Source organism: Rattus norvegicus, chromosome 16, assembly GCF_036323735.1.
Source record: "Rattus norvegicus strain BN/NHsdMcwi chromosome 16, GRCr8, whole genome shotgun sequence".
NCBI classification, from domain to species: Eukaryota; Metazoa; Chordata; class Mammalia; order Rodentia; family Muridae; genus Rattus; species Rattus norvegicus.
The window spans coordinates 40,878,697-40,898,504 of NC_086034.1; the positions used below are offsets into that span (position 1 = coordinate 40,878,697).

At 41.0% G+C, this 19,808-nt stretch overlaps 1 long non-coding RNA gene and 1 pseudogene across 4 annotated transcripts in view; one reads left to right on the top strand and one right to left on the bottom strand.

The window, feature by feature from the left end:
* Positions 1-19,808, top strand: part of LOC108351592 (uncharacterized) — a 41,048-nt gene that overhangs the window by 10,290 nt on the left and 10,950 nt on the right. For 3 of the 4 annotated variants that reach the window (XR_005494867.2, XR_010058783.1, XR_005494868.2), the window contains 2 exons: positions 2,856-2,937; positions 13,484-13,637. This is a non-coding gene — a long non-coding RNA (uncharacterized LOC108351592). The remainder of the gene's footprint in view (positions 1-2,855; positions 2,938-13,483; positions 13,638-19,808) is intronic. The other variant, XR_010058784.1, reaches the window with a different exon arrangement.
* Positions 4,854-6,881, bottom strand: Ptp4a1-ps3 (protein tyrosine phosphatase 4A1, pseudogene 3; annotated as a pseudogene).

Sequence of the window (19,808 nt, forward strand, 5' to 3'; positions counted from 1 at the left end):
ATTCCTTCTGGTTCTTCTCTACCTCCCTACCCACTCACCTTTATGTTCTTTCTTTCTCTTTAAACACACATGTAAATAAAATGGAAAAAAGAAAACACACACAGACACACAAAAATGTAAGTTAAAATAAACAAAACAGAAATAAGACAAGGATGCTAAAAGAAATCAAATTGAAACCAAAAAGTCTACAAAAATACCCACTGTGTTAGTTTTGTGTTGTTCCACTACTCTAGGGAACAGGACCTGCCATGAAGACGGCTTAATATAATTACCTGAGCTTACTTCTTTGTTCCTTGTTATCTGTTGTTTCAATTCAGAATTTTTCTACTTCTCTACAGGACCTGTCCAATTAATTACATATTATTGTCAAGTGCTTTAGCCATGTCCAGCCCTTCCTTGAGTTAGCTGTAGCATGTGACTCTTTTGTTCTTTTGTCCTTGAAACAGTACCTCCTTTTGTAGAACTCTGTTTCTTTGCCTGTTTTCTTCTTCTCTAATAGTTCTTCCTTGTGAAACTGCTTATCTGGTCCTTCATCATCTTGGCAGCATCTGTACATTGTGCTTTGAATTTTAGTCATCCTGTCTCTTTTCTCTATTATCCTTCTATATTTGTTTTTAAGGGTATGAAATGTCAAGATTTTATTGTCTTCATAACAAAATTAGCTAAGAACTGGATCACGTGGCCCTTTCTGTTCTTCTCACCTCCCACTTTAAATGCATGCATCCCTTAATAGCCGGCATCCTCTTAGATCTGCAGTTGGGCTCAACACACTCCAGTCTCAGCACAATCTTCTTTGTAGGTTTAGACTTTTTGTGGAAAATGGGCTTAGTCTGCCCACCATAGCCACTCTGTTTCCTGTCATAAGGCTACTTTCCCTGAGCATACAAAGAATTCTTGCCCTTCTCTTACTGTGTCCCCTTGTGGGGTTGTTGTTTCCCATATTCCTTGCAGAATGTCCAGTTGCTCTTAGGAACATTTAATGTGTTTGCAGGAGAGCTATCAGCTCAGAAAGAAAGAGGCTACAGCAGCAATGGAACATTTTTATTATCTTTTTTGAGTATTACCTTCCATTAATATTTACATGACTTTAAGAATAGTGTGCTGTCTCTAGCCAGAACTCAGCTATATATAACTTATCAAATTGTTGGTTATAGAATCCTCAAAATTCATCTCCGCCATTCTTTGATATGGCATGAATGAACATAGATTATCATGTAATTATTGATCAAGGTAACTCATAAAAATGAAAGTTGTCCTCCACCAGCTCAAACAAGGAGAAAATTTCATTCTTAACTGTTCTGCGTACCTTCCACATTCCATACAAATACCTTTATAGAACTAAATATTGGTTGTAAGGCTTATATATTACAGACTAAAGCACTAAGCATGCAGCCCTGAAAAGATTCACCTTCAGAGATGTGGAAATGACCTGTGGTTGTAGCTTCCTGTCTGATCCTGTCTCAACTGTTGCTGTTTCCAGAGACTTTCTTGGCCAGCAAGCTTCAGAACGGGTTGCTTATCCATGCTGACTTCAGTTCATCCTGCCTTTCAGATGGTTTCCGTCAGGATTTCAGTAAAACCCTGAACTTTCTCAATATATAAAAACTGAGCAACAAATAATGCCAGCTAACTTTATAATGGCTTAGCCATTTTTCCAATGACCTTTTGTGTTTCCTAAAATGAATTCTTTATCTCAAATCACCAGGAAACAATCATAAGAAGACCTTTGTCCCATCTCCTTCAGTTGGGGTGGATAGTTTTGTTCATTTTATGAATTATACAGATGTTTTCACTTTTAGTTATAATTTTAATATAATTACAATTTTAGACAGGGAGGAGTCTAAATAGAGTGCTTAGACTTGGGGATTTCTATCTTTCCTTTCCTCTTCTCTATTCTTTTTTATTTAAAGAGAAGGGCGTTGAAAATAAAAAAGGGAGTAATAGTAGAAGAAATTACACATCCATTATTGAATTTACTCTTAAAACATTTTACAGCCGTAATCTTACATTGGAAGAAGTTCATATTTTGGTACACAATTGAAGTTATATTTTTCTTAAATTAGTACAGAATTTATACAGTGATACAGATTTAACATTTTCATTGGTATTTTGTAGGCTGATACAAAATTTGAATTAATTTTGTTACTCTTAGATAGGTATTTAGCCTATACAAGTCATTTAAGTGTAACAGTTTTAATCCTAGTCCTGTTAATAGCTGCTGTTACAAACTGTTTAGGATAAACAATCAACCTCATGGTCATATTAGATTCTCATTTAGTTAATTATAATAACTTGTTTTTCAAGGTTATTTAAGCAGTAAATACTTAAAAACAATCAGTGTTTAACAATTCAGCATGCTATGTGTAGATAGATCAAAAGCATCAGAGATCAACAGAACATGGCATTTAAGGTTATTTCATTATTAAAACATCCTGTGAGTATAATTTTCATAATTGTAGTTGTATTCAATTTATATCTGAGAGGAAAGGAGGTTTGTTCTTGCTGTCTATTGTAATGCTGTGTCTTGGCCCCAATACCTGGATATTGCATGAAGACCTATGATCCTGCCCCCAAGTTATTTCTGATTGATAAATAAGGATGTGAACAGCTGATAGCTGGGCAGGAGAGACATAGGTGGGGTTTAGGTTCCCCAGGCGTAGGGTCCAAGGAGACCCATGAGGAGAAGAAGGTGGTGCATGAGGGGGAAGAAGCTCTTGTCAAGGTTAGGTGATCGATAATTACATGGCTGTGAGTGCTGGCAAATTAGAGTGAAAAGCCACTCAGATGAAAACACAGCAAATATATGTAATAATTTGGCATTATCAAAGGGACAAACTGTGTGTTTCTTTTCTCAGCAAGCAAAAGGTTCAACGTTGAGTTAGAAACTAGGATCAAGAATTTCTCCAACAATCTGACTTCGGAGTGGTGACATTAAAGGTATGCTCCCCCATGAAACTTCATTAAAGAAGAATGGTAGCTAACAATCACAGAAGGAATGTGTAATTAGCAAAGCATCCTTTGCAACTCGATAAAATAGTTGACTGAGACCAAGATTATCAATAGAGGCTGAAGCATGAGATGACAGGTTGTTGGTGAGAACATAAGGTTGGTAAAAGCATTGTCAACTTACAGCCAACATAGAGAAAAAAAATTTTTTTCTATTTTATTAAGGAAAAACATCTGGCTGTTACCATTGATCCAGTTAATTGCAATTGTAGTGAGGACCCTATCCATTCCACTATGATAGGATATTAATTGTGGAGTACTCTGCCTGACATTTTTCTGACAATGTAGAGATGTAAACAATAGTGATATTGTCCTGTGGTCCCAAGGTTGAGCAGAGGTACTTGGGCCAGTGGCTGCAGATGTCCCATTAGTAAATAAAAATCTTAGTTTTGTTTTTGAGTTAAGTAGAATACTTTTTGCCTGACCTGTTAAGTTACAAATACATAAGATTCATGGACTTAATTATTTGTAATAACAGAGTCAGATACATATTTTGGCTTATGGATAATATTTAAAAATTACTTAGCCATTATATGTAGGAATAGAAGGAATTTGGCAACCCCTATCAGTAGGGTAATCCCTGTATTGGAATTAAGCATGTTGGATGATATTCATGCTTGTTTTTCATTTCATCATTTATTTATATGTTGAAGCTCTCACACTAGATCTTTACAAGCTGGTGCACACTGACCAACTATTTCTCCCTCACAGCTATAACCACACATTCCAAGACAGTATAAATATGTGGCTGAACTAACATTATTACACACCACCATTGTGTCGAGTACATAATAAAACAAATAATCAAGCATCCAATTATTGATTACAATACTGAAACAGCATATCAAATATCTGTGCTGGGTTCAATAGCAGATTCCACTCTTTTTTCTTTGTAAGAGATTGAGAAGAGGAAGAAAACCATAACCGCAAACACGTTGGAAAACTTCTGATATGTATGGAAAATGCAAGAATTTCAGAAATTTTGATTAAGAAGTAGTTAGCTACAACAATGTATCTTTAAGTCTTAAAAATAATTACTAAATTAAAGAGCAAACTCTGCTTGTTCTCCATGAGACAAAGGCAACATATGACTACAAATATTAAATAGTCTCCTCTAGTTTCCTTTTTAGACCCTCCCTGTTAGGTTGTGTTTCTGAATGCCAACATTAAATTAAGTATAGTGCTTATTGTGTGGAGACATTATTGAAGTTATATGCTTCTGCAACAAAGTTGATTTTCAAATGGAGGTTTCCCAAACCTCACAGAATAAGACAGAGAGACACATTATATAATCACCACAAGACTTAGTTAAAAAAAATATAATGATGGCAAAGCAACCCCACATATTCTGGTGTAAGTGTGGTAGATATAAACATAGAGAGAGCAAGCAGATAACAAGAGAAGCCCTGTGGTATTTGAAATGACTGAAGGAATACACCATAGAAGGTCTAGAGTGTTCTTAGTTCTTGGAGTTTTGGTTCTTTATTCAAATATTGTGCTGGGTATTTTGGTACCTGATCCTTCTTAATTCCTTATAGACTAATCATATTCTGGCACAGGAGTACATTTAATGAAATTAGTCAATTGGTACAAATAATGAGCACATTTTAAATGCTGACCAGTGAAAATCTTTCACTAAATGTCCAAACAGGTTTATCAGATCCCAAATATAGAGGTTGCAATTCTGTCAAGCTTGTAGCCTGATGAGCTGTTTTTTAATATTTCTGTGGATATTCAGTAGATTTACTGGGTAAGCAAATGTGCTGACACATTGAGTAATTATGCATCACAAATCAGTTCACATTTGAAGTTCCTCTTCCAAGGCAATGGCATCAGGCACCCCAGTTTTATTGAATACAACAGCTGTTTCTGTGACTGTTGGCATCCTTCAAGGGGAGCTGCATTTTACGATGGAAGTTCTGAAGATGTAAAAGCTGCTTGCTGTTAAAAGCTCTGCTATTGTCTTATGAATTGTACTACATCTTCATATTTCATTCCACATTTAATTAATGGTAGGGCAGGAAGCACTGGAGCTCTGCCACGGCCTGTGATATAATGGACAGCAATGCAGCAACCAGGTCCTTCACAAAGCTAATTCTTCTCACTTAACCAGTCATCAACAATCTGGTTGGATGGTGTTGCACTGTCATCAAAAGGCCAGTCAAGAACACGAATGCCTTTTTCTCCACAAGAGTAGTGCCATAAGTTGCTTCAGGACCTGCTAGGGGTGCAGCTAGCTAAGAGCTCTGTCTGTAGCTCCTGAAAGTCAGCTGTATCTATCTTTTCATATGTGCATATAGAGAAACATACAACATTCTAGGGGTAGGGTTGGAATTCTGACGTTGAATTTATAAAGGAGAATAGGAAAGAGGGAGAGTGAGGGCGATTTTATTTGAACATCTGTCTTTCTGGGGGAAAATTATCAGGTTTGCTAAGTCAGTTTTGAAGAGTACTGATTTCTTCTTCTGTTTGCAACTTTTTTGAAATGTCTAAGGTAGAGGTACATAAGGGTTGAACTTTAGGAGAGGAGTTGTTTAGCTTCAGGTTTGAGTGTTCCAAAAATAAAGTCTATTGTAATAGCTTGTAATAGTCATCCATTTTGCCAGGTCACCTGTAGGATGGGGGCAGGGCATGCTAGAGGGATGTGGTCGAGTCGAGGAGCTGGGCAGAGCCATGCTGAAAGCAGGAGGCTAGTACCATGCGAGAGGGAAGAAGGGATGCCACAAGGTGCACATCAGAGTCTAGATGACTGGCTCCCTTCTCTGTCCTTCCTCCTGGCCTCTGAGAGTGAACTGCCTGTAATGGCGCTGGAGAGGCCTAGGTTTGGTGTCTTGAGTCATTGTAGAAGCTGAACTACCCCCGGGCTGGCAAGTTGAGGCTCAGCACTGAGCCATTGTGTAACCTGTGACCTCTGGTTCCCCCTCCATCACAGCTGGGCTGCACTGGCTCTGCCACCTCCACTCTGTGGTTCGCTGACCTATAAGTCCACTGCCCTGCCCCTGAGTCATGCAGCTGGCTTTGCATGTGTCACTCGTTCCTCCAGTGCCTCCAGTGCAGGCGGTGCATCCCAGGCCATTCATTCCCTCTGCATTCATGCATCTGCTTCTCCAGCTTTTGTGGATCACTGCCGGGGCATTCTAGTCCCTGGGAAGAGCAGCCCAAATGAAACACAGCAAATATAATTAATAATTTGGCATTATTGATAGAAAAGTAGATTCTAGTAACAAAGAGGGTAGGTACCAGTCTAGCTTCTGTAATATTTAAGGCTTAGAGTGAGTATAAAGTCTGTGGGTTTCTTTAAACAGGGAGCTAAAGGTTCAAAGGTGGGTTAGAATCTCGGGTTGGGATTAAGAATTTCTCCAACAATCTGACCTTGGAGTGCCGACATTAAAGGTGTGCTCCACCATGAAAGTTCATTAAAGAAGAATGGTAGCCAACAAACGCAGAAGGAATGTGTAATTAGAAAAGCCTCCTTTGCAACTCAATAAAATAGTTGATTGAGACCAAGATTCATAATTCATTCCACCTTCAATTAATGCTAGGGCAAGAAGCCCTGGAACTCTGCAAATGCCTGAGACTCAATGGACAGTAATACAGTAACCAGGTTCTTCATGAAACTTAATCTTCACAAGAATTAACTAGTCATCAACAGTCTGGTTGAATGGTGGTACACCATCACCAAATAGCCAGTCAAGAACACGAATGCAAGTAGTATCATAAGTTGCTTCACATATTCTTACTATTGGGGTAATGCCATACTTCTTAACTTCCTCTATACATTTCTTTAAGGTTACATTGGTTGGATTGTGTGTAATAAGAAATCTCATATTCTCGTATGTGACTTCCACAGGAACAGGGCGCTTCATTCAAGCCATGCAAATTTAGTTCTAAAGAAACATGCAATAGGATTATGAAAGAATTAAAAAAAATGAATACAGAAAAGATTCCAAACAAACAAACAAAATAAAACCAAAGAACAACCTGAAGTGTACTTCAATATTCAATATGATGCACTTGAAAATCTGAGTGGTTGAGGACATGAAATCAATGTATTTGTCCATTGGCATGAAATATGTGGTATAGTGAGTGGTGGACAGAATGTATTCTATGACTAATTTTTGTGTTACAATGATTTTATGAACTGTGTTGGAACATGTGCATCTTTTCAGTCTCAAAAATGAACTTTTATCATTTTTCTGAGTGGACATAATTGCTGTGTTTAGACAATGTGTTTCTTTCTTTAAAAAAAATACTAAGGCATTCCCCCAAACTTCAGGTTCTTTTTCCCCCCCTACTGTGGCATTTCGGTACATGTTTTGCATGGGGTGCAGCTAGCTAGAAGCTCTGTCTGTAGCTCCTGAAATTAAGCTGTATCTATCTTTTCAGATGTGCGTCTAGAGAAACATGCAACTTTCTAGGTGTAGTGATGGAATTCTGATGTTGAATTTATAGAGGAGAGTGAGAAAGAATGAGAGCGAGAAAGAAGGAGAGCCAGAGCAATTTTATCTGAACATCCCCTGTCTTTCTGGGAGAAAATTGTCAGATTTGGAAAGTCAGTTTTGAAAAGAGTACTGATTTCTTCTTGTGTTTGCAAATCTTTTCAAATGTCTAAGGTAGAGGAATGAAAGTGTTGAACTTTGGGAGAGGAGTTGTTTAGCTTCGTGTTTGAGTGTTCCAACAATAAAGACTATTGTAATAGTTTGTAATAGTCTTCCAGTTTGCCAGGTCACAGGTAGGATGGGGGTAAGGTGTGCCAGAGAGGCATGGCTGAGTCGAGGAGTGGGCGGAGCCGTCCTGGAGAGGCCAGGCTGGTACCGCTCCTGAGGGAACATGGGATGCAGGGTGGTGCAGCTCGGAGATCTGCAGACTGGCTCCCTTCGGCGGCCGAGGAGAGCGCACTGGGTGGCGGTGGCACCAGGGAGACACAGGTATGTTGTCTTGAGGCAGCACGGAAGGTGAGCGAATCCCAGGCTTGTGGTTTGGGGAATGGCGCCCAGCCTGGAGGTCTAGCCGTTCTTGCATCTCAGGCACAGAATAGTGTAACTGGTGATCTCTGGTTCCCCCTCTGCCGGGACCTGGCCACCCAGGCTCTGCCACCTGCACTCAGTGGTTTGTTGACCAATATGCCCATGACCCGGCCTCTGAGTCCCACTGCTGGCTTTGCCTATGTCACTTCTTCCAGCGCATCCAGTGCCTGTGAATCCTTGGCCCTTCATTCCCTGCCTCTTCAGGCATATGCAACTCTAGCTTTTGCAGTCAGGGCAGAGGCGCCCCGAGCTGCAATTCCCCAGATTCCTCTTGCCGCTCAACCCTGGTTCACAGGCTACTCCAAACTTTTAAAAAATTGTTCTTCCTTCCTTCCTTCCTTCCTTCCTTCCTTCCTTCCTTCCTTCCTTCCTTCCTTCCTTCCTTCCTTCCTTCCTTCCTGTCTTTCTGTCTTTCTGTCTTCCTTTCTGTCTTTTTGTTTGTTTTGTCTTTGTTTTTGTTGGAAGCTGCGTTTTTCAGTGATGCCCTGGCTTTCCCTGAGTGGCCTATAGATCAGTGTACTTTCAAAGTCACGTGATCTGCCTTCCTACCTCTGTCTCCAGAGTGCTGGGATTAAAGGTGTTTTAACATTGTTTGTCTTCTCACAACATTTTTTATTGATGTCGTAACATAAAATAGAATTCGTTTTTATATTTGGTGTTTTGAGTGAAATTTTGTTGCCTACCAAAATATATTTAACTTTCTAAGTAGTTTCTCTGTATGTCTAGAATAAAATAAAAATGAATGCTGAGATTGAGAAAGGTACCAGAGCGATGTTCTACTGGAAATGCGATTGTGGTGACGAGAGAGCTTACTGGAGCTTCTTGTTTCCAGACAGGAAAACCCCAGAAGATCTCAGGGAAGTCTGTTTCTTGTAGTGTTCAGGAAGGAGAGGTGTGTTATTATCTTTAGTGTGATGTTTTCTACCATTTTGTACAAGGATTTTTTTCCTACATGTTGCATTTTGGTTCTTAAGTTGTAGCGGATTTTTACTTAGCATTTGTCCTTGGCAAATGGCTTCTTGTAATTCCTTTTATATCTCAGCCTTAAATTTAAGTCATAGGATTGTAAGCCTTGTGCCTGACACTTAAAACTGAACATGAAACACTGTTGCCTTTTTAACATTTGTTCCAATATTTAATAATAATTACTATATATGGACTGTGCTCCAGGACTCTTTGCTAACTGGTTTCCCATTCAATATTCCAAGGCAGTATTTAAGTTTGGCATACTCAGAAAGGAACAGATTTGTAGAAATAACAATACTTGGTGGGGGTCACATGGCATAAAAGGAACCAGGATTTTTACTTCCCTTTGATTCATGACCCCGGTCATAACTCTTTTGTAAGCTACATTGTAAAAGGACAAAGTTTTGCATTTTGGCCATATATTTGAAAGTGTGTGTTCCTCCAAATTAGTGGCAGTATTTTATTATTTTCGCCTAAGAGGATGTTTTCTGATTCCTGGCAGCTGTAGTGACTGGTGTTTGCAGGATGGTAGGAGTTGAACTCCCAGCCTCATGATCACAGGGCAAGTTCTTTTGACCTAGGAACCATCTGTCTATTTGCCAGAGCTGTAGTTTATAAAGAGGTTAATATAGATTTAAACATGGACACTAAGAGAGGAGAAACAAACATGCAAGCATGACAGGCATGAGAGAAGGGGAGGCAGATGTGGGGAAGTGAGTTGTGTAAACCAAAGACTGAAGTGACCTGGGGCCAAGAACAGATGATTTGAAAAACCTTTAATTAATGAATTAGTGTATTCTATGTGCATATGTCTCTATGTGTTATTGTGCGTATATGGAGGTCAGAGGACAATGAGTGGGGAGGTCGTCCTCTTAATACATGGGTTCTATGATAGAACTTTGATCCCCATGGTTGATGACAAGTTGCCCCTTTCAAAAATTACATTTATTATTTTTGTGTGGGGGGAGGCAGGTGTTGTATGTGTGGATGTTGTAGACATTATTTAATCCCAACCCAGGGTTTCTCCCCTGCCTCTGACCACTTAGTTCCCAGGTAAAAGACACCCACAAGCTTCATATTTACATTAAGCCTTAATCAGCACAGGAGCTGGGCAGATATGGATCCTCTGTCTGTTATGTCTGTTTCCCAGCCAATAATCCCACTATGTAATTTGTTGTGTTTCGTCTGGGCTGCTCTTAACTCCAATTAGCTAACCCACCTGACCCATGGCGACTTCTTCCTCCCTTCACCTTCTTTCCCACTTGTGGTTCTTCTCTGATGCCGGAAGTCCTGGGATGCTAAACCCTGCCTGTGCGTCTTCTGCCCAGCTGTCGACTGTTGGCATCTTTATTCACCTATCAGAAATAATTTGGGGACACAAGTTTACCTAGTATCACTTGGGGTCTACATGTGGACTCTCTTGTCTCTGGGTCAATCAGGCCTTGGGGGTCTGCAGTCAGCATTACTATACATAGCAACAGACCAAACCTCAAAGCATGGAGGTCAGGGGCATCTGGTAAGAGTCAAGTTTCTGTGTAGGTCTCAGGTATTGAACAGATTACATCAGGCTTGGCCACACAAGAACCTTTACCCATTGAGCTATCTTACTGGCTCATGAAAAACCTTTTACAGGCTAGGTTGGTCCGGTGGCTCTGCATATGTGAGCTTGCATGTGTGGAGGCCAGAGGACAACCTTGGGTGTTTCTCTTCAGGTGCTCTCCACCATTTTATAAAGCAGGATTTTTCATTGGCTTGGAATAGGACAGGTTGGTTTGGCTGGCTGGCTAGGGAGGATATGGAGTCTCTGTCTCTCCAGCACAAGTGTGTGCCACAAAATCAGGTTTCTTTATTGTTGTTGTTATTTTAATTAGTGTCTTGAGTTAGAACTGAAGTTTATCATCTGAGTTTCTGGCTCCATGGCTTTCCATGTGTGCAGGAGAGGACAAAAATGTCTGTGATTGATCTGTGTATTGTATGATTGTACTTGAGTCTAGCATAAAAGTGAACCAGAATATTCCTTTCTGGTTTAGTCTTGTTTGATCACACTCAAGGTTTAAGAGGAACTTCTTGAAGGGTTAAATTATTCTCTAAGTTATAGGATTCTTACATCTGAGATTCCTAAGAATGTACTTCATTTCATTTTTCTCTTTCTGGTACAGTCTGCATTATGAAGCTGAAATGTAGAATAAATTACTAATACTAAAATTATTCAGTGTTCTTAAGTTAATTAGGGCACAGGCCAAGCTATTGGAAAAGACTGGATACAATGCAAATACTGAGATTTTTCTCTTGCCTGTGCTGACCCAACGGTAGGCAGCTAAATCCACAGAAGGCAGCATTTTTCTGGCTATTCAGGGCCACCGGTTCCTCTGTCTGCTTAGCCATTCTCTAGGTATTAGAGTTGATACTATTTTACTCTACTATAGAGAAATGGTTTGAGGCAACTGTTCCTAGCTTGCCAGCTGCAGGGCACCCTAGGATGGTTTGGTCACTCCCAGCATACTGAGATACTGAGGAGGCCCACTTCCTTAAGCAGAGGATTCTGGTGCTCTGTGTGCCAAGTAAGCTGAAAACCTGAGGACACGGCCTTCATGATCATGAGAAAGTAACTTTGTAGCTTAATTAGACAGCAGCCATCTAACAGATTGAAGAGTTGGATTGCTGACAGATTTGTCAGTCTGCAAGGAGGTTTAGGTCACTTTGATCCAAAATATGCTATTGCTAGGGAAAAAGCAGCTGGTGAGAACTAGAAACAGTGGGAAACTTTTACCCTGCTTTGCCTTTAAAAGAAGTTGAAACTGAGTAAACTGTGCATTTGCTGACTTGGCCTTGTACCCCCCCCACCCTCTGTGTCCAGGTTAATGTGAACCTCACTTGGGACCTCAATGCACTAGACTATAGTGGTGAACTAATTAAACTGCTCTGACTCCATAGTGCAGTTGTGGCACCTGTCCAAGAGTTCTCTGAATTTGCTAATGAAACACACACACACACACACACACACACACACACACACACACACCAGCTAATTTTGATACTCCTCAAGTAAGCTCACTGGCTGGACATTTCTAACCCTCCTGACACCTAGCATACATGTCCCTCTGTTATCCCAGGAGGGATCTATGTTTAAATCTGTGTTTTATCTTTGCTGCCCTGTTATGTTCTGGGAAAACCCCCATTTCCCCAGTAGGGTCCTGATCCCTTCCATCTACATTGTAGGCTGCTTTGTCTCCTGTAGGTCTTAAATCTGTTCCTTCTAACTCTGGATCATGTTGATTCTCTTCATTCTCCCCTCTCCCAATCCCTTGCCCTGTCTTTCTGTCTTTCTACACAGACACTGCCTATATGGCAACTCTTTCTTATCATTTGAAGCCCTCAGGGAGCCTCAGGTCTGGAAGTGTGGATTTTTTGGTGAGCCAAAAATAAAACAATTCCCAACACCAGATGTCAACACTTTACACATACATTCTTGATATTGAATTAAGCAACTTTCTTTAAGAATATAGGAATTTGATCCTCAGTACTAGGGAGATTAAACATAAAGACAAAAATGGCAGACATTTTGCCTGTGCTCTGTTCATATGTTGCTGGCTAGAACTTAGTCACATGCATACTCTTGATTTGAGTGGCACCTAGGAAATGTAATTCATAGTTGCAAACTCTGTACTCTACTAAAGATGTAGGAAATGTGAAGGTAAAATAGAAAATAACAGTATAGACTCTCAAAATTCTCTTAGGCCTGTGGGTTTGTACTCCATTTATTTAAGCATTCCTGAGTGCTCCATATTCTCTTAGTGGCCAGTCTCTGATCCATGCTTTTATCTTTCAGCCATTAAATACAGCATTTAAAACTGTGGTGAAGTGGTAAAATGCTTAACATAAAAATGTAACATTTTGATGATCCTTTTTTATTTTTTGTTTTATGTGTAAAGGTGTTTTGCTTGCTTGTATGTCTCTACACGACATCCTTGCCTGGTAATCACAGAGGCTAGAAGACAGCATTGCATACTCCTGGTACTAGAGTTAAAGACAGGTGTGAATCACCATGTGGGTTCTGGCAATGGAGCCCACCACAGTCTTCTGAAAGAGAAGCCAGTGCCCTTGGCTGCTCAGCCATCTCTTTGGTCCCAACCATTTTTACATGGGTTGTACAGTAACATTAATATAGTGTGCAACAGACATTACCACCGTTCGTCAGTAAATCCCTTTCATCTTGACCTAAGACGCTCCTGTTATTATCCCAGTCCCAAAACACACTGTCCTACTTTCAGTATCTCTTAAGTACTTGAAGTATCTGGTCTGAGTGGGATGGTAGAGTAGTTTACCTTTACAAATGACTGCTTTTCTTAGCATCTTGTTTTCATGACTATGTTGTTACACATACTAAATTTCCTAAGTCTAAATAATATTTCATATGTGTATGTGGCATGTTTTGTTTTTTGATCTTATGTCAATGTATATTTGGGATTGCTTTCACCTTTTAGCTACTATGAATGCTGCTGTTGGGAATACAGGTGTACAGATAAATGTTTCATTGTGGACCATGACATCAGACCATTCAAGTGGACCATGACATCAGACAGAAGAACTCAGAAGGTTTAGTCATCTCAAACACCATGAATCTCACAATTGATAACGGTAGGAATGAGGCTATTGCCTGCTCTAGAACACCATGGGACACCACACTGAGAAGACCAGGACTATTAGTCACGTAGGAAAAACACCTGGAATCCTTCCTCATGCAAATAGAGCATTACTAGCCTCTCAAACTGATCCAATGGGAAGCATCTTCCCTTGGATCCCACTCTACTCCTCCAAAAGTATATTTTCTATCCACATTTAATCAAGTACAGAAGCTACGTTACCTAGAGTAATCTGAGAGTGTCTGTTTTACTGAGCTGTAACTCTTGGGAAAGAGCTTTCTCTCCAGAAGCTGTCATCAGAAGCTTTCATCTGGACCTTGGCCCAGCCTCCTGCCATCAGCAAAGCCTACTGCATCTGATGCCACCGTGGCACTGGCACTGGCACTGGCATTGCTGCAGTAGCAGAGGAGACCCAGGACCCTGGCTACCTCCCCTATATTGCCCTCCTAAACCTCCCCGCTTCCCTTGTAAGAGCTGTTAACACTCTGCCCATTTGCTGTCAGACCAGAGACACCGGAAACCAACTCGAGTCATTTTCACTGAGGGCCACATCTACTTTGAGTTTGGGTCTATACTCAAAAGTGGACATAGATAATGTAGTGCTGTAGTAATGCTTTGGATTTCTACCACGCTTTTTCCCACAGTAGGAGCATCATTATATCTCCTCACCTATTTCCTCTCTTGGGAGATGAAAGTCAGAGGATCAGGAATTCTGGCTATTTGGGTTACATAGAGTCTGACTCAAGGAAAAAAAGGGCTGAGGATAGATCTAAGTGGTAGAGCACTTGCTTAGGGCACAGACGACTCTGGATTCAATACTTAGATAATGCCCAACACCCTGAACCCCAGTACCCATCCATTTGGGTGTGAGGAAGCCTCTCCTCTGGGTTTTGTATGATTTATGACTGAGAGCATATTTTCCTGTGCTTATTGGCTATTCATACATCAAACCTGTTAGATTACATTTCATTGATGATAAAATTAGTTTTAAGAAGTCTATATCTTTATCTCTTATTGAATATAATTTCAATTTTGTAAGTTGCCTTTTCACTGCTGTGTGATTTGATGCAGTTTTAACTTAAATATTTATTTTCTTAATGTCTATGACTGTTGTGGATTGGTTGTAATGCTATTTGTGTTCATTTGGCTCCCAAAAGCACATGGGAACCACATGTCTGCCTGTAAGACTCTGAGGGTCCTTACCCCCAGTTGGCTCTGATTGGTAATAAAGTTGCTGTGGCCAATGGCTGGGCAGGGAAACAGAGGCGGAACTTGGGAATCACCATTGCCAGGGAAAGAGAAGGTCCTGGCCTGAGAAATGTAGGACAGAGAGACAAAGACACAGAGACACTGACAACATGTAAGAGTTGGAGATCATGGCGCATGAGGGCTGCAGGCTTGGGTCTGTGGCTGCCAGTATTGAATATAGACTTTAGTAAGAAATAATTAAAGCATATTGGAGGGGAGACTGTTTTAGTTGCGGGGATGTTTGGATGGGTCCAGACATTTCGATGTTTAAAGTATATTAAATAGAAAGCTCTGTGTGTGTGTGTGTGTGTGTGTGTGTGTGTGTGTGTGTGTGTGTGTGTGTGTGTGTGTGTGTGTGTTTCATTTGCGAATCCACAGCATTTTGGTGGGCGGTGAGGATTGTGATTATGTGCTGTTGCCACCAGTGGCAGCATTTGAGTGCTGATAGTTATTAATTCAACATACAAATATTTGACTACATGTTTGTATGTTTACAGCATGCATGTAGAGGCCAGAAAATGTTGCATATCCTGAAACTGGAGTTACAGATGGTTCCAAGTTGCCTTGTGTGTGCTGGATACTAAACCTTAGTCCTGTGCAAAGGAGCAAGTGTTCTCAAGTGCTGAACCATCTCTACAGCTTCAGTTTTTACTTTTTCTCCCCAAAAGTTTATTTAAGAGTTTTAGTTGGCACACAAAATCATGGGATTTATTCTTGTCATGGACCCCCTTCTGCTTTCACAGTATTAAATCTGAGTATTTTCTAGTTTATCTACTTTGTTGTTAGTATATGTTCATATCATATCCAAGAAATCATTAACAAATCCACTGTCAAAATATTCACCTATTCTCTTTTTCTAGAGTTCAGAAGTTTTGGTCTCATGTTTAAGTCCATTTTAAAATCTATTATGAATTAATATTTATATATAGTATAAGCTAATGGTCCATCTTATTTTGCATGTGATATCCCAGTTTCACTAACTCTCTTCATTTAAAAGACTGTCCCATTGATTTCTTATGGAGAAGCCCCTTTAAATACAGATGTCCCTAGATTGCACTATACCTTAATGTCCTCAGTTGTAAATAACTGCCTAAGTAGGAAACTGATGGCTAAGGTAAGGGGGAAAGGTACTGAGAAGAGAGATAAGTGTGGGCCCAAACCCAGCTTATCTCACCTTGTCTTAGAGTGGTCCCAGGTTGCTTTCTCTACATTTGTGGCACATTATGTGTTATGTCATATGACTAAAATGTGCATAACAGTGAACTCATTGTACATTTGTTTTAGTTAACAAATATTTCTTGTAACTATTAAGTGAGGGTAAGGTAGCACTTTGTATCTGGATATGACCACAGCAATGAGACCGAATAAGGTCACTCAAAGGCAGTTGCACTTACTTGTTTTGGTTATTGGTTTGTTTGAGATAGGATCTAACTACATAGCTATCTAGCCTCTGTTGGCTTGAACTCAGAATCCTCTTGCCTTAGCTTCTTCCTGTGTTCCGTGATTACAGGTGTGACTTACTATACCTGGCTTGTTCTTCCTATGTCTCCTCCCCACACCCCGCCATTACTACTTCCAGGTAGCCCAAACCAGCCATAACTGTTCAGCCTCAGTCTTCTGAGTGTTGAAATTACGGGGGGAAGAGGGCAAGCAAGGTTCAGTTTCTTTCATTAATACTTCATATCTTTAGGAGTTACAAATGCCATTAGCTGTATTTGGGAGCATTTTGTAAGGGTGTGATGGATTAATAAAGCTATTTATTATTTATTATTTTCTTAGTAAATACGTGAAATGCCACTTTTGCAGAACCTGATTGTGCCTAATAAAGATAGTTCCTTTGATGAATATTAAAATTAAGAATCAAATGTGATAGTGTATGCCAAGGCCCAGTCTGAGTCAGCAGAATAACTGTGAGTTCTAGGCCATCCTGGGCTATAGAGACCCTATGTGAGAAAAACCAAAAAATAAGCAAAAGTAAGTAAAGCTTACCAATGCCCACGGAAAGCAGACAAAAGGAAGTTTTTTGATGGGGTGTGAGAGGCCTCTTAACATGTACATTGAAGTCCAGAATGAGCTGCTACTGCTGTGCCCGCAAGAAGGACACATGCTTTAGTAATCCTGTAAGTCAAGAGGCCTACTGTAAATATTCTAAATCCATGCTGCTCTACCATTCCCCTTCCACTGAAGGGAAGTCAGCTGGCTTACTGTTATGGTATGTTGAATGGAACAGGACATAGTTATACTTTTTTTTTAAATTAACTTGAGTATTTCTTATATACATTTCGAGTGTTATTCCCATTCCTGGTTTCCGGGCAAACATCCCCCTCCCCCCTCCCCTTTTTTATCGGTGTTCCCCTCCCCATCCGCCCCCCATTGCCGCCCTCCCCCCAACAATCTAGTTCACTGGGGGTTCAGTCTTAGCAGGACCCAGGGCTTCCCCTTCCACTGGTGCTCTTACTAGGATATTCATTGCTACCTATGAGGTCAGAGTCCAGGGTCAGTCCATGTATAGTCTTTAGGTAGTGGCTTAGTCCCTGGAAGCTCTGGTTGCTTGGCGTTGTTGTTCATAAGGGGTCTCGAGCCCCTTCAAGCTCTTCCAGTTCTTTCTCTGATTCCTTCAACGGGGGTCCTATTCTCAGTTCAGTGGTTTGCTGCTGGCATTCGCCTCTGTGTTTGCTGTATTCTGGCTGTGTCTCTATAGTTATACTTTATAGTCACTGATTTGGCTGGCCTTTAATATTTTTACCTTAATATTTCTTGACAGTTTTAGCTTACATAACCTTTCAGTGGTTGAGGCATTTTTGGCAACTTTCATAGAGTCATATGAAAACAAGAAGTAAGAACTGTGTGGTACCATGAAAGACAGCCTGGTTCCTGGTTGAACTAAAGCTAGAAATCCCAGTGACACTGAACAGACAGTAGGCATTTCGCCTGACTCCTGGGAAACCAGGCAGATCACTAGCCCGAAGCCCTCCATAGATTCATGGCCATCAGTCCCAGAAGGGTAATGCCTCAAGTCCCTCCACAGGTAGAGGACATGGCCTGTGGTCTCATAGACTCAAGACAGATCTCCATTTTAATGAGGTACCAAAGGCCTGGAGGCTTAGCCAATAACCTTTCCTTCCTAGATATTTCACCCTTCAAAAGGTACTTAATCGCAAGTCCACCCTAAGAAGTGGGGTACGGTTTTAATCATTCACTTTTCACCATGCCGATAAATATCGTAAAACCATGGACTGCCTCATTTTATTGGGATTCACCATGGTGAGCCACAGAGAAGGCCTTAGAGTACAGAGCCAGCATCTAATCTCCTGCAGAAGGCCTCTCTGCTCTCCCAGCCACAGCAACCACCACAACCAAGCCAAACCAAGCACCCCCCACCAAGCCAAAGCCTCTCCTCAAAGGACCAGCTAGAGGCCCCCTTCTTTCCCCTTCAGCCCGGGACTAGATCCAGTTCCATGGGCCCCAACTCCATTCTCAACTCTTCTGTGGCATTCAGGGGCACCTGGATGCCTAAGAGCATGAGAACCAGACAGCCCCTGCTTGTTGCAGGCCCAAGGAACCTCCCCAATCCCTCAGGCAGCTCCAGTGGTCCCGTGCCTCAGACTACATTTCATCACCCCCAGAGCAGTGTCCCTTAACTTCCCATACAACCACCGGTCGATGAGGTAAGTGCAGTCATCTCCTACATCCCACCTATTGCAGCCTTGCCCTGTGGCAGAGTGGACATGGGACCCACACAACCCTACACTGAGGAATCTTAGACTATTTTTAGCTGACTAGTTTAATCAGTCTCATCTGTTCAAAACTGTTTTACTTTTAAACCTGTGAGGAGACTCTATTCAGAACTTAAATCTAAAACTTAAATAAGAAGAAGATTGCTAAAGACAGGATTAAACAATGGAACCCTCCTTGCTTGACATATTTACGTTTAATTCTCTTTACTCTGGTCACATCTCTACCTAATATTCATATATGGCCCCACATGGGGATTTTCTGATCACTAGTCAGTAACATTTCTTGTTAATAGGTGAAGACATCTGAGGCTAACTGCTCTTGAACATACCCTGTATAATAGCTAAGGTGGCAGTCCTTTGACTGAGATCTGAGTTGAGGTCTTTCATTAGTAAATCCTTTCCATTGTGTCTCTCTGTAGAGGTTGGATGATTGCTTTAAGTAACTTTATGTTTTGTATAGTTTTCTTTTTTTTTTTTATTAACTTGAGTATTTCTTATATACATTTCGAGTGTTATTCCCTTTCCCGGTTTCCGGGCAAACATCCCCCTCCCCCCTCCCCTTCCTTATGGGTGTTCCCCTCCCAACCCTCCCCCCATTGCCGCCCTCCCCCCATAGACTAGTTCACTGGGGGTTCAGTCTTAGCAGGACCCAGGGCTTCCCCTTCCACTGGTGCTCTTACTAGGATATTCATTGCTACCTATGGGGTCAGAGTCCAGGGTCAGTCCATGTATAGTCTTTAGGTAGTGGCTTAGTCCCTGGAAGCTCTGGTTGCTTGGCATTATTGTACTTTTGGGGTCTCGAGTCCCTTCAAGCTCTTCCAGTTCTTTCTCTGATTCCTTCAATAGGGGACCTATTCTCAGTTCAGTGGTTTGCTGCTGGCATTCGCCTCTATATTTGCTGTATTCTGGCTGTGTCTCTCAGGAGCGATCTACATCCGGCTCCTGTCGGTCTGCACTTCTTTGCTTCATCCATCTTGTCTAATTGGGTGGCTGTATATGTATGGGCCACATGTGGGGCAGGCTCTGAATGGGTGTTCCTTCAGTCTCTGTTTTAATCTTTGCCTCTCCCTTCCCTGCCAAGGGTATTCTTTTTCCTCATTTAAAGAAGGAGTGAAGCATTCACATTTTGATCATCCGTCTTGAGTTTCGTTTGTTCTAGGGATCTAGGGTAATTCAAGCAT